Raw genomic sequence first — 13849 nt, 5'->3', positions numbered from 1 at the left:
CAGGGAGCGTGAAAGTCAACAGTTTGTTTTCCCCCGGTAACAAGCGGAGCCCATGTAAATGCACATTATTAAAAGTACACAAAGTTTGGATGAGTTGGAATAAAAAGTTCATATCAATCAGCATCAATTATTTTTGTTTTTGCAGCATGTCGGCTCGAACCGTGCCCTCTGCACCGCTTGCCATTTCTTAATGACCCGGCTTCCATTGAGTTCACTCACAAAAGTGTGTTCAAAGGCGGCGCCGTGATTTTGAGAAGAAAAAACACAGGAAAAAAAAAGAGAATTATGTGTCGTCTTCTCCAATTTACCGTTTGAAATTCTGCCTAATCAAAGGCACGAGTGGACAATTGCAGCTCGGGAGTCATCGCGCGTATTAATGATTTTGTCAGAGACAGACTGAACTCCTAAATCTGGCTTTTTTGCGTGTCAGCTCGTCACAGCTTGATGTTTATTAACACGAGGAGATTAAAAGTTCAGGCTCATCAGCAATCACAGAAATGAAATAAAAGTAGAACTTCACTTTTCCAACGAGCAACGAGTGGGAGAACGGCTGGAAATAGAACCTTATTTACATGCGGTGTCATGTGCTGCCTAATCAAAATACGAGGCATGAAATGAAAGCCACCGCGTTTAGAAGAGTGGAAAGGAAGCAGAGCTTCACTTTAAGCTATGGGGAAAAGGCCGGATCGCACAGCTGCCGTGTTGACAGGTTAGAAGCTTCTTCTGTACTGCGAGCTGAAGTCTTTATGCCTGGAAGAAAACAATAATAGAAGTTCTTCATGTACCGGATGCACACAAGAAGAACTTAAGTCTTTACAGCACTTCTTTCCCTGTGGGAGTTGTTAGAGCAACTCATAACGGCGCTGGTGGGCTGAGCCTACAAGAAGAATCAAAGTTTTAGCTTCTTGAATAATTCTATTTCATTTCTCTCATCACGCTCATGTTAAATTCACCTAAAATCAGTCAAATACGACATAAAAGCCGCGATTTACCTCGTCTGTGGTCGATGATGTGTTTCCTGACGGTGTTTATTCTATTTTTGTCTGCCCGGAGTTAAATCGTATTTGTAGAATTCCACAGATGAAGAATCAATATTTATGAAAGCACGTTTTCCATTGTTGTGATACTGATTCAATTTTAAGTTCGCTTCCTCCCTCCTGACAGAATTTCCAGCAGGAAATTGCCTCAGTATACAGTATCATTAGAAAAGCATCGCCCACTGCCCAAAATCTCTATTAAAAGACAGATGTGTATCGATGGCGAGTCAAGCATATGTGTGATAATGCACTTGGAGGAGTTTTCACTGCTAATGCTGCTGGAGAGAATCCTCTCCCATTACTGGAGCTCTGTTGTGTACAGTTAATAATCCCTGTGTTAGATTTGAGATCTTTATACACTTTATCTCATTTGCCTCTTGATAATAATATTCAAAATACCAACCAAATATTTTCTGAGACTCTCCAGCAAAATATTACCGTCAAATAAAATGGAATGTCACAAAATCCCAAAGCCCGAACGTCTCCTTCGAGCCAACGGAATCCAGGCTAAAGCTCTGCTAATTCAAAGCAGACGAAGACGGGGGACGCCGCTGCTTCCCTGTTTGTTCAGCCTGATACGTCTCACTCTTTAAAACTAATTGTTACTTGACAGAGACGTACAGCAGACGCCGAGAAACGCAATAAACATGTACCGTAAGCTCGTTTTTCAGCTTTTCACCTTTTCCTCCGAGGAAATCATGACACAGGTGGACGAATGAGCCCTGACTGCTGTTGCTATGGAGGAAAGCAGAGCTGCAGGAGGAGAGGATGCTTTGGACTAGAGTTTGAGACGTGACCTGCTGTGGACGTAGCAGTGACCCTCATGACATCACCATCGCACAGTATCTCACTAATAATTGACACAACGCTTTACCAACTGCAGCGTTTCCTCAGTTTCCAGTGCTGGCAGCAGGTCGTGATCATCGTCAGTGGACATGATGCAGGGTTTGCTCGACGCTAATCTTGTTGGGGGCGAGCTAATTATTCCGTATCCGTCTGTAGCAATGGAGTGAACATTTGGCAGACGCTGTCCAGTCCACTCTCCAGCACCTCACTGACTTTTACACTTAAATCACTTCAAGTAAATTCCTGGAAACTCAATGATTTGCTACAGGAAACACAATGTGTCCCTGCAGAAACACTGCACAGAAGCGATGCCCCTCTCCCCACAACAATGCGGCCTCACTGCATTGCAATTCTGCAGATTTAAATCAGGGCCGGCACAATGTTGAGCCGGCTGCGCCGTGGAACTGGAAATAAGGGGACTCTGACCATTTTGCCCTCAATGGAGCGTGATGTTGGCACGCAACGGTTGGATTCAGACCTGCGACGAGCATTAGCACCTGCTCAATCATTAGGAGAACAGCGCGGGGGTCACCTTTAATGCTGTGCAGCCAAAGTCCAGTCCAGTCAGCGATTCGGGCCCGTCCGGCGCCGCAACCAGGAATCCTTTTCATGTCAGGAAGCTCGGCCTGATTGAATTCCTTTGCGTGTCAGTCAATGGATCAAGTAAGAAAAGGGAGCAGATTTGTGCTTGTGATAAACTGTAGCCCGTGCTGAGCCGAGGATTTACAACAGGCCGCGTTGGAGAAATCCACTGCTGCAGCGTGTGTCCTGTGCTCCGCCGAGTTATTTTTAACAGCCGCGCAGAATACAAATACAGCAGCTCATAACGCTTACAAATGACCGGCTCAGGTGCCTGGAATAATTAATGTTTTCTATTGTGCCACCACTCAAGACCCGTTAAGCAAATGAGTAATGTTGGCCACTTGAGATGCTGATGGTGCTTTTTTTATTATTACTAATGCTTCATGTAATTTCACTCTGGTTTAGGCTCATGGCAGATTGAAGTCACGGCAACAACACTTTCCAGTCGCATGTGTGTTTTTTTCTTTAAAGGACAAATGATGCTTTTGTGATTCCGTGTTCTGTAAAGCAGAATCAGGGGAAAGTCAGTCCACACGAGCCAAACAGATGCTCAGCCCTCGCTGTTAAATGAATCACCTACTGTATAATATCCTGTAACTGTATTTCAGCAGTAAAAATGCTCAATGCTACTGCGTTGCTTTATCAAAATACTGTTGTACATTAGTGTAGCACACAAATATTGTTGTACATTAGCCACCTTGCCCACCAAAGTTTCCCCATTTGCCTAAATTGGATTTTTAATAGTGCCGGAGATGTTTCGGGGCACGTTTTGGGCCATTTGCTGTGCAAGTATGTCATAGGGACACAGCCTGCAGTGAGCGGTGGCTATCAAGATGAGACTGCAGAAAAGTAATAGGAGCCACAATGGCAGAAACCAATAAGAATAGGAAAGTAGAGTGAAGCCTGATGTGCAGCAGGAAGGGCCCATTTACCGGCGGCTGAACTCGAGCGGCGGTTTTTCAATTTGAAGAACACGATTAATGGTTAAAAAGAGCACGACAGACATTATGTTTGTTCCGATTACAGCTTGTCTCAACTGTTGCAGCTCTGATCGACTAGTATGAAACCTGACATCCAGCGTGGCTGCATTTTAGGGTTGGGACCAGTTGTGGTGACGTAACATTAGCACAAACATTATTGCACCAGATCTTCTTCATGCAAAGATTATCGCACGACGTCTGGAGCAAAATGCATGAAACACACTCAAAGTCAACAGTGTGATCCTGGACATATATTAGTATGAGTGCACAGTAATCGGGTAAGAAACTGCCTATAAGTCGGCCATAGTATAAGTTATGAGACACACTTTGTCCAGGAACCAATTGGTTGCCGTAGACGCAGCCGTAAAAACACTCCAACCTTTATTGGGACCATTTATGCCTCCATTGCCCCTGCTGATGGTATCAAGCAGTAACTGTCCGGGATTTACAGTGGCTGCCGTGCGGTCTGGTGCAGCTGCTCGCCGCCTCCCCAGCAGGAAGCGTGGAGGTGATGGATTCCTACGCGGCTCCTGTGTGATCGGCCGGGTCCGCTCTGCTCACGCCGTAATTCAATAGAAAGCGTAACGTACAGTACAGTGTTGTTGGTGCCGCGCTGACGACGTGCCAGGTGAAACTGAGTGCAATTACAAAACGAACATCATTCAGATGTTGCTGTTGCAGGCTGAATGCATTATTTTCTGATTTAATTTGTGGAGTATTTTTTACGGTGATAACTTAATAAGGAATCCTTGAAAATTAAAAAAAAAGTGCTGTAAATAAACACGGTAAAAATATCTTGATTATTGAGTATTGAATATAGTGATTATTGAGTGAAGCGCACAAACACAAAAAGCTGAGCATTACTTTTAATTAATCAGCATCAATTCAGTGATTATGAGACACCAGGAGCCGAGGACGACTGTATGTTCCTCATGGGTTTGCAAGGCTCTGACACAATAAGGATGAACTGGCCCTGAAACAGTTTGGGCCGTGACATTAAATCACTCATTTATGGCCGTCTGAGATGTATTGTCATTCAGGAAGCCACAAATAAGACTTTTACCCTCGGCCGCTGCTCGTTTATTTATGAGCAACACGAGAGCCGTGCACGAGGAAGCCACCGTCACCGCCGGGCTTTTGTTTAATCATATTTTTATGATTTAACCTCTGAACGTTCGCAGGGATGCGTTTGGATCTGATTTGTTGCTGCGTATTTGTTTACATGGCGCCCGCCTCGTTGGACCCAGCGTGGAAACAGGCCGTTAACAAAGGGAGGCGTCCGCTTCACATCAGATTCCTTCAGATGTCTGGAGAATGAATAATGCACGGTGGGCTGCAGAGTCTGCTCCAATGCATAAAGAGGGGCTTCAGTCAGAAGCCTTCTCTTATGGATCAAGCCCCCCCCCCCCCCCCCCCCCCCCCCCTCTTATGACCAGACATGCGTGACCACAGATCCTACATCATGTGACTTAACCTCCTCCCTGAGCAGAAACACGTCCCGCTGAACTTCTGCAGTTCGACCGAGTGTGCGGCTGATGCGCTGTCTGGTTGAGTGTTAAATATCAAGCAGCAGAGGATCATCATCATTTCACATTTGGTCCTTAAGCAGAAGTGGCAGAGGCAAAGCGTGAACGTTCGCTCTGGTGCAGACCAGTAGCTGACAGACACAGGGCAAAGACCTGCTGCTCAGGAAATAAGAGCAGTTCTTTGAATTCTAATTAACATATTGTTTCTACAGTGGACTTCTACAGTACACTACAATACTGTCCAGCAAATGTCTTTTTTTGTATTTGAGGTTTTTCATTTTCCTATGATTTTATAAAATTTTGATTAGATCCGTTTTTAAATGACTCTCTCAATATTTCCTATAAAGGGGTTGGGGGTTGACGACTCTCACTGCATCGTCCATTCATCTGAACTGCTGGGTGCTGTCCTCCCCCCCCTCTCTTCATTAGCTTTGTGTTTTCTGACCCTTTCTCGCTGCTGGTTAAAGCCTGGAAACATGCAAAAGAAATTAAGCCGACGTCCACATCGCTGCGACTCTACTGTCTTTCTTTTGTGCCTCTGGCCTAAACTGTCTTCGGGCCTTTGAGGCCTTTGTTTCATCTGGATTAAGCCACTGTTCACACAAGACTTCACACCGACGTTGCCCACATGCATGAGTGGTTGACTAGCAGCTATAAGCAGCTGTGTGCTAGCGTTAGTTCAGCCCTGGTTAGCTCGGCTACTTATGTGCTCGCCAACGACAACGGATTCAAAGCACGGCTCAACACAAAGAGTTCACAGCAGGTCCGAACGTCAAATCGGAATGAATGTGACTGGAAGAATTCTTCTTCTCTATTGGAGACACTGAATAATGTCTCTAAAAGCAGATCTGCGAGAGCAGCTCGGGTCTCTCTCCCACCATCACCACAGGCTCCACGGGCACTGGAACATCTGCATCGCCGCCAACCTCCTCAAAAGAGCCGCACGCTGTCCCACGGCGGTTCTGCAGAGCCGGGCCGGGCCGGGCCGGGCCTCGCCTCCGAACCCGTACGCAGCCGTGTCACATCACAGCGGGCGCCGCGTCCTCCGGGCTCTAAGTGGGACATGGGTTCTGCAGCTGTGACCTGTCGGCCGCCGCGGCCCGGCCTCAGGGACGACGCCTCACGTTAGACGTAAAGAAGCCTCCGCGTCTGCAGTCACACAATGAACACATTGACCATCCATTATTCAGTTCCTGTCATTTATTCCCGAAGAATAACTTTGCAGAACAGGTTTTTTTTCTCCTCTTCAATTCAGATGTCATGATTTGAAACCATAAATTCTGTCTTATGAGAGAATATGAGATTGAGATGCATAATGTGAGAGGAAACTAGAACCAAGTGACGTCTGCTGCCACTTTTATCAACCATAGTTTATGGCACTCACTACAGTATATGTGTTACTGCATATGCTGCCTGACAATGTAAACTAATACCTCCAGGTTTTACTGTGCCAACTTCTCCATCAAACCATGGGATCTTCTTAAAAATTCCCAGACAGAGACACATTAAATTTAGATGTCTTTTCCATATTCTGCTGGATTCTGTTGTGATCCTCTTCTGGTTTAACTAAGTGATATTATTTATGAAATCCGACCGCACACCCTTTCCTGCAGCTGTGCAGGACTCCCTGTCATCAAATTAACAGGAGCATGAGACAGTGAAGTAAAAAAATGCTCGCTGCCAGGGACTATCATAGTCACAGGCTGCAAATGCACCGGGCTCTGTCATGCAGATAATCATCCCTCTGCTGCAGGGAATAACAGGCCTACGCGGTGGCGGGTGTCAAGGGGCCAAAGGGCGATTGAACTCCCCTCCGTGTCCTTCCCCTCCACCAGACCTGTCAGAGCCCCAGTACAGCCCCGCTCCCCCAGTGTGACAAGAGCGAGCGGGAGCCTGTGATCCCCTCTCTGGCGCGGCGGCGGCGGCACTCGGAGGCCTAATCTGAAAGCGGCATCGCGGTGACAGGCCCGGGCGCGGCTGGAGGCCGCGCAGCGAGGACAGGTCATTACTGCCGCACCCTTCAAAAGGGAGCTCCTCGCAGCGCTCCACTCCATCACTCGGCACCGGGCGCCTCTCATGCCCGCTGAGCATTTTTACCAGCACTTTAGACTCCTACAGGGAGGCAGAGGCCCAGGTGAGGCCAGCCGCCGGCTCCCCAGAAACCCACACCTCCTGCTTTTAACAAATGTGCATTCACAGCGTCCGACGCGCTAATTACTGCGTTTATGAACTCTCTCTGTACAGTGGGAGGCCACTGTACTGTCACTTAGCGAGTGAAAAACATCTTACCAGTGTTGGGGCTTTATTGCCTTGGTTGCCCCATCCTTGGACTGCACTGCTTTACATTCCCCATTTGTACCTAATAATATATTTCAAAGAGCATGACAGCAAACGCGGAGTATTTTTAATTCCCTCGATCCCCCCATGCACCACCCGCCAACCCCCCCCCCCCCCCCCCCGTCTTCTGTGCGTTTTAAAAGGCATGAAGTCGGCTGGGTTTGTCAGTAATAGTTGATAACTAATTCATTGGTCCTCTCTCTTTTTCAAAACCCAGTGGTTTTTCATCTTATTTCCCACTTTAGAAGTTTCACTTTTAATCTTTTACTTTAGTCGGACTGTCTGGATGCCGAGTCCCATGCTGGGTGTTTTATATATCCTACCAACAATAAAACTGTCTTTATGAACTCACTGCATCTTTAAACTTATCATTCCCGAGTGGTGAAGTGGAAATGCTGGAAACCTCAAAAAAAAAAAAAAAAAAAAAGTTTCAAATTTGTGTGTTTGTGTGTTTAGGTTAGTATCTAATTTGAATGTTATCTTCAATAATTCCAACATGAGAAAGGCGAGTTACTTCCACATTTCTAAGCAAAGCCACGCCGTGCATAATTTTCCATATCAGCCGTAACTGGGGGCTAACTGACTGGAGAGCCACCTCAGGCCAGCGCTTTGGAGACTGCAGGCAATATCTATCACAATCAAAGGCTTTTTTATGCAAATGTGTGCTGACTGACTCTTTTAGAAGTAAAAAGGCTTTTGTATTTTCCCATTGAGAATCACTCTCATTAGGAGATGAAAATCCCTCTAACGGAGCCACCGCAGCAACTTACAGCTGCCCTTCCGTGTGCATCATCAGCGCTACATTAGTAAATTTGGAGCTACATGATAATAATTGTCATAAAAGCACAGATCGCACTGCATCACTGAGTCCTGGCAGCGTCACGGTGCATCGGTGCAGCTCTGGGAATGTCTGTGTAACGCTTTCCACTGGATTCATGATTATTAACGGCTGTGGACGTCATCTGGATAGAGAAGCTTCATAGCTGCATCTGCTGCAGTACTTTGTACAGGACTCATGACTTTGTCACACTGACATTTAATATGAAAGCAAGTCTGTTTTTTTTTGTTTTGTTGTTTTTTAATTTTTGTAAGGTTGCAGCAACCTGCCTGCCAGCAGTGTCATCAAATAGCAAGCAATGGCCATTATGAAAGTCACGATAAACATCACAACGCTGAGAGAAAGCCTATTGAAACATCTGAGCTGGGGTAAAACTCAAAACTCTATTATGCAATAAACTATTGCCCTCTGTTGGGCACTGCTACTATCTGCATTGGCTCTGGCTCTGAGGTATCACAGCAGACAGACTGAGAATGACGCGGGTCCCCCACCCTCACGTTTCCATGTGGAAAATAATTTTTCACTATTTATACAGAAACTCTGTGACTTTAATGTGCAAGCAGGGGCCTGTGCTTTCTATTAGTATATCCTCTGTGTATTTTCAGTCTAGGGCAATAACGCTGGCAGGACTCCACACCTTCCTCTTTTTTTGATGTAGTTTAGGTGGATAATTGGATAACACAGGTTTATCCTCAGCAAGCACTTTGTATGAGCAATCCAATTTCACATCCTCCTGAAGGGAAACCATTATTCTTAACCAGGGCTTGATACTCTACTCACCCTTGCACAGAAATGAAGCACAAGGTTCTCCCCAAATCCTATCAGCTCCTAACCTTGTTAGCAGCCAATCTGTATTATTGTGCTATAATTCCATATTTTGCCCTGTCCTCACCGTGGCACCGCCGTTTGAGAAGATAAAGCTTTTGCTGCGGTTCTGTTGTCAACAATGCCTCGGTGGACTGTTTGTCTTCTATTTGGGAGCGCTGGCACGTTCCACCGCGCTGTTCAAACATTTGTGGCGATCCTTTAACAATTCTACGTTGTGCTTTAGGAAGCGATTGCTCGTCCATCTTACATGTTAGGTTGCTTCACAGATTATGGCACTGAGACTGAAAAGAATATATACACACAGGGAACTTTACAGTAATATGACGGTTTGTCCTACATCTGTGACTCACTGAAGGCCTGGTTTCATTCTTGGCTTTTATACTTATAAAATCTGGAACTATTCAAATGCAAGATACTTGTATAAATACATACATTATATTAAATGTGGCCCATAATAATAAAAATAAGTAATGGCAGTTTTTAATAGATGGGTCTCAGATGTGCTGCCTGCTTTTGTAATTGCAGAGAAAGTTGCCTCAAGCTCGTTTCCATTTTTGGGCAAATGTGGTTCTGCCTGATTGGATGATTGATTTCAGGTTAGCCGGCCAGAAGGCAAGGTAGGCCAAGGATTTTAGCTCGGAAGGCGTGACATTGTGCACGTTGGGAAAAGTTTGCGAATAAAACCCACATTGATTTACACGTTAAGCGCTTTTTGATTAGAATAGACGCTGTTTAATTGGTGGGCTTTTAGGGGCCTGTGCAGGAGCCTTGAAATGAGGAGAACTGAATGATAATAACGCAGTCTTAGCTGTAAAGTGGATGTGACAGCAGCATAGCACTGTGCGTTGCCCTGCCTTGTTTACTCAGTACAGTAGGTGCTGTTCAGCAGGACATCTGCTCATCTGACAGGTGTATCTTGTGAAAAAAACAAGTAAAAATTGTCTATACGCCGAGCACTGTGGGGATGTGGGAATGAAACACACAGAAGTCTTAGTCGGGGATTTCCAGGACTCACTGAGAATGTAGGATGTAAGCCACATTATTCGCTGCATACTGCTTTCAATATACGTTTCATATCCAATGAAAAATTGGTGTTCATGAAGTATCTAGTGCCAGAAGTGAAGCGCAGACAGGAAGCATCACAGTGGATATTCAAGGAGTTGTCAAAGAGATGTGTTCTATTCAACACCAGAACATTGGAGCAACTGTTTGATGGGAGACACACAATTTAAATAGTTCTCAGGTTTGTTTTCTGGGGAACAGATGAGAAGATTGATATGAAACACATACACGAGCCAAAGTACAGCAGCCCAGCAGCGTGAGGTCTGGATAAACCAGTAGCCACCAACTCATCCAAGGCTCAAACACAAAAATGTGTTTCCTGTCCTCCATGAAAGAAATGTGCCGACATGAATATGATCAGTGTAAACACACAGTGCATCATCTTCAAAACACTCTGGATGATGTGCGATGGGCTTTTTGCATAATTGAAGACAATTTAGACTGAAACAATGCAGATGTGCATCCAATACTAGATTAGCATCAAGGGTTTCGATCACAGCAGCGTGTGGATGATGAGAAGCAGGAAGGAGCTGCGGTCCGGTACCGCTTAGAGCTAGAGTTCTGGTTCTGCCTCGGTCCAGCCGTTTGCAGGTCGCACCGGCCCTTTGCGAGTCCGCAGCCCTGTACCTGGGATTAAACACGTTGTAAAGCTTGTTTCTCTTCCAGTGGAAAATGGACAGATCCCAGGAGGAACAACCCTCCGTGGCTGGCTTCACAGCTCCCCGCCCGCCCGCCCGCCCAGCAGCCAGCGTGGCCTCGGGTCTTTTGCATCGACTGTATAGGGAGCAAGCCAAAACAGTGAGGCAGCAGATTTGCCCCTTGAACAGTCAGTGTGAGAGGCCTTAAATGACTACTGCTACTGTTACTAGTGTTTTTTTCTGAAGAGACAAAACAAAACATGTTAATTGGTGAAACGAGGGGGTGGGGGTTCTTATGGAAATAGGAGCAAACATGCACTGTACTGAAAGCTAATAAGCTTGTAGACAGCAGTGCAGGTCCAACCCATTGTTATTCCATCACGCTGTTGACTAGCGACTCAGATAAAATATGGCTTATGGTGGCATCTGCTGCAGTTGTGGTGTTTGGGTGTGCAAGCTGTTGGTGGTAATGAGAACCAAGTCTGTGACCTGTCAGGAACTAGGTAGCATTAAATCCTAACTACCCTCCTGAATCGTCCCCTCGCTTGCCTTCTTCAGCTTTTATGACAATCTCAGTGGGTATATCAGGGAAGCCAAATTGTATATGGAACTGTGCAAACAACCAGGTGTTTTTGTGCTGGTTCACAAGGTCCCCCGGGCCCCATCTCCACCAGCTCTCAGGGACTTCAGGGATCACGCCTCAGACAAGCCATACAATATTGTGAGCAACAACGAATAAATACACAACACAAAAACTTACTCAACTTCAGAGGAAGATGTAACAAAGGCCTGGTGCGGTTCAAGGAAGACTGGAGACATCTGCGTCCCTCCGAGATTTAAATGTGTGTTGTTAGGCCTTTTATTTTTAGACCCACGGCTCCCAGTGGGGGTTGTAAGCGTGTAATACTGTGTTTGTGTGTACCTGCAACTAAATAACTCACTGTCAAGTGCAACCACTCTGCTTTCACCACTGCCTGAATAATCCACACATCTAATTTTACATTTTTTAAACATTTCTACTATTCCAGTTGGGCAAAGGAGCTTCCCTGGGGACCTATTACGCTGCTGGCTTGTAAGCAACTGTTCAGGAAATGGAGGCTTTTTAAAGAACACAGAGAAATTATTTGTTTACAAGTTGCCGTTGTCCTATATGTGCGGCATAAACAAACTTTATGTAATAGATCATTACTTTGGTTTGTGCTCATTTACAGGTGCAATGAAGAGGTGGAGGAAGCAGGAATATCCAGCAGCAGTTTAAATAAAAAAAAACAGGAACTAGACTTCAAACAGGTGCTGCCCTTGGTTAGACAGATAAGATTAAATACAATCATGAAACTTGAAGTGCTCAACAGCAAATCACTGGTCCCAAACCTCAAATTATGTGGGAATGACAAATACTCAAGGTTTTTTAAAGCTGTGGCAAAAAAAGGGAAAGCATGAATTTAAAAACTACTTTCGCTGCCGCTGCCCAGACTGAAAGAACCCAATAGATGAAATCACCTCAGCTGCTAAACGGTGTGTTCTTACATATGCTGTGTTCCTACTCGTTTGATCAGTTCACGTCGTCACACGCACACAAAGAATTAAAAGTGGATGCTTGATTTCTGGTCAACAGTCACTGTTATTCAATGGTTATTTACTCAAAGGTGTGTTAATAGAAATACCAAAACCAAAATGACTGGAGGCCACAAAAGCAACAACTAAACTATTCCATTACTTAACACAAGACAGTTCAAGAAACAAGTTAGTGTAGAACCACAGGAACCTGAACAGGTGACCTGACTACTGATTTGGAGGAATAGAGAAAAAACAGGAAGTGGGCGTGGACACAGAATAAACAGGAAGTGGGCGTGGACATAGAATAAACAGAAACACATGGAGAGATCATGACAGCACTATTGTAATGAAGCCAAATCCAACATTCACCTGGAGCTAAGACACTTTGAAGTACCAGCATCAGCATCACATAGTGTATGAGTTACTGTAACTGGGAAATTACTAAAATTACACATTTGCCCACAAAATGAGAGACATCTGACAGTTACTTAAGTGTCTTTTCTTCTTTCAATAACACCTTCAGACAGAGAAATTATCTGATTATCTATGTGTATGATCCTAAAAGCATCTGGATAATGTCTTTGCTCTGAGATGATGTCGTCAGTGTGTGTCCTCCTTTCAGGCTGTGTTTGCGCAGAAAGATTTCACAATTCGATTGAAAACGTTAAATTATCTCCACAATAAGATAATTTTATGCTCCGCTAGGTAATCGTATACCTTTTGTATGAGACGTGTATTTCAGGAGAGCACATGAAACCATTACTCCGGTTGATACCATGGCTGGTAATTGTCCCTTTCCAAAGCAGAAACACATCCCAGCTTAGCGGCTCCGCCTGTAGATGGAGATTTATTTGCGGGCGACGCGCTGTGGTAGTAAACACAGCTTGGTGCAGAGCCCCGTTCCACATCTTTGGTGTCTCCAGCAAGATGGAGTTACACTTAAAGCTTTTCCCTTGCAACGTAATAATAGATTAAAAAGATCTTATGCATGTAAGCCTTTTATATTACTGCACAATAGTACCGGAGGGCATGCTGCTGCTCTGAGCCTCTAACAATGCCATATCTCATGAGCTGAATGAGACATTTCCAGCCTTATAAATACTGCTTTTAATGTCCCACCTGGGCCTGTAGGTCTGCCTCCCTCAAGCTGTATTTCTACACGTGTTGCAGGATGAAATGATGAATTGATACGCGCTGTTTAATAGGCCTTTGTTGACTCATTAACACTACAGCTATACATAAAGTTTACTTCCTCACATTTAGGTGCAAAAGGGAAAACTTTCTCAATATACTAGCATGCTGTCAAAAGCACCAGAGCACTTTTAAAATTTCTCCTGGGTCATGTCCATTATTGATCTAGCTGCCATTCCTGCTCTCAGCTCTGGCTCTGTATGATGTGGGACCTGTCAAACACAACATGCATGCCTGGGCGCTTCCCACACGCAGCCACACTGGAAACCCAGCCACATCCAGCCCCGTGCACTTATTCCTGAAAAGAATGTTGAATTTTTTTTTCCGCTCCTCATCAAATGGCGATTATGCGCGGAGCTACTTGAAAATTTGACACATTTCTCTTCTCAGTTCTACTGGTCTGACATTTGGAGTCTTTGAGGTGAAG

This window comes from Betta splendens, chromosome 10 (genome assembly GCF_900634795.4).
Source record: "Betta splendens chromosome 10, fBetSpl5.4, whole genome shotgun sequence".
Classification (NCBI taxonomy): Eukaryota; Metazoa; Chordata; class Actinopteri; order Anabantiformes; family Osphronemidae; genus Betta; species Betta splendens.
Note: the sequence above shows the minus strand (reverse complement) of the source record.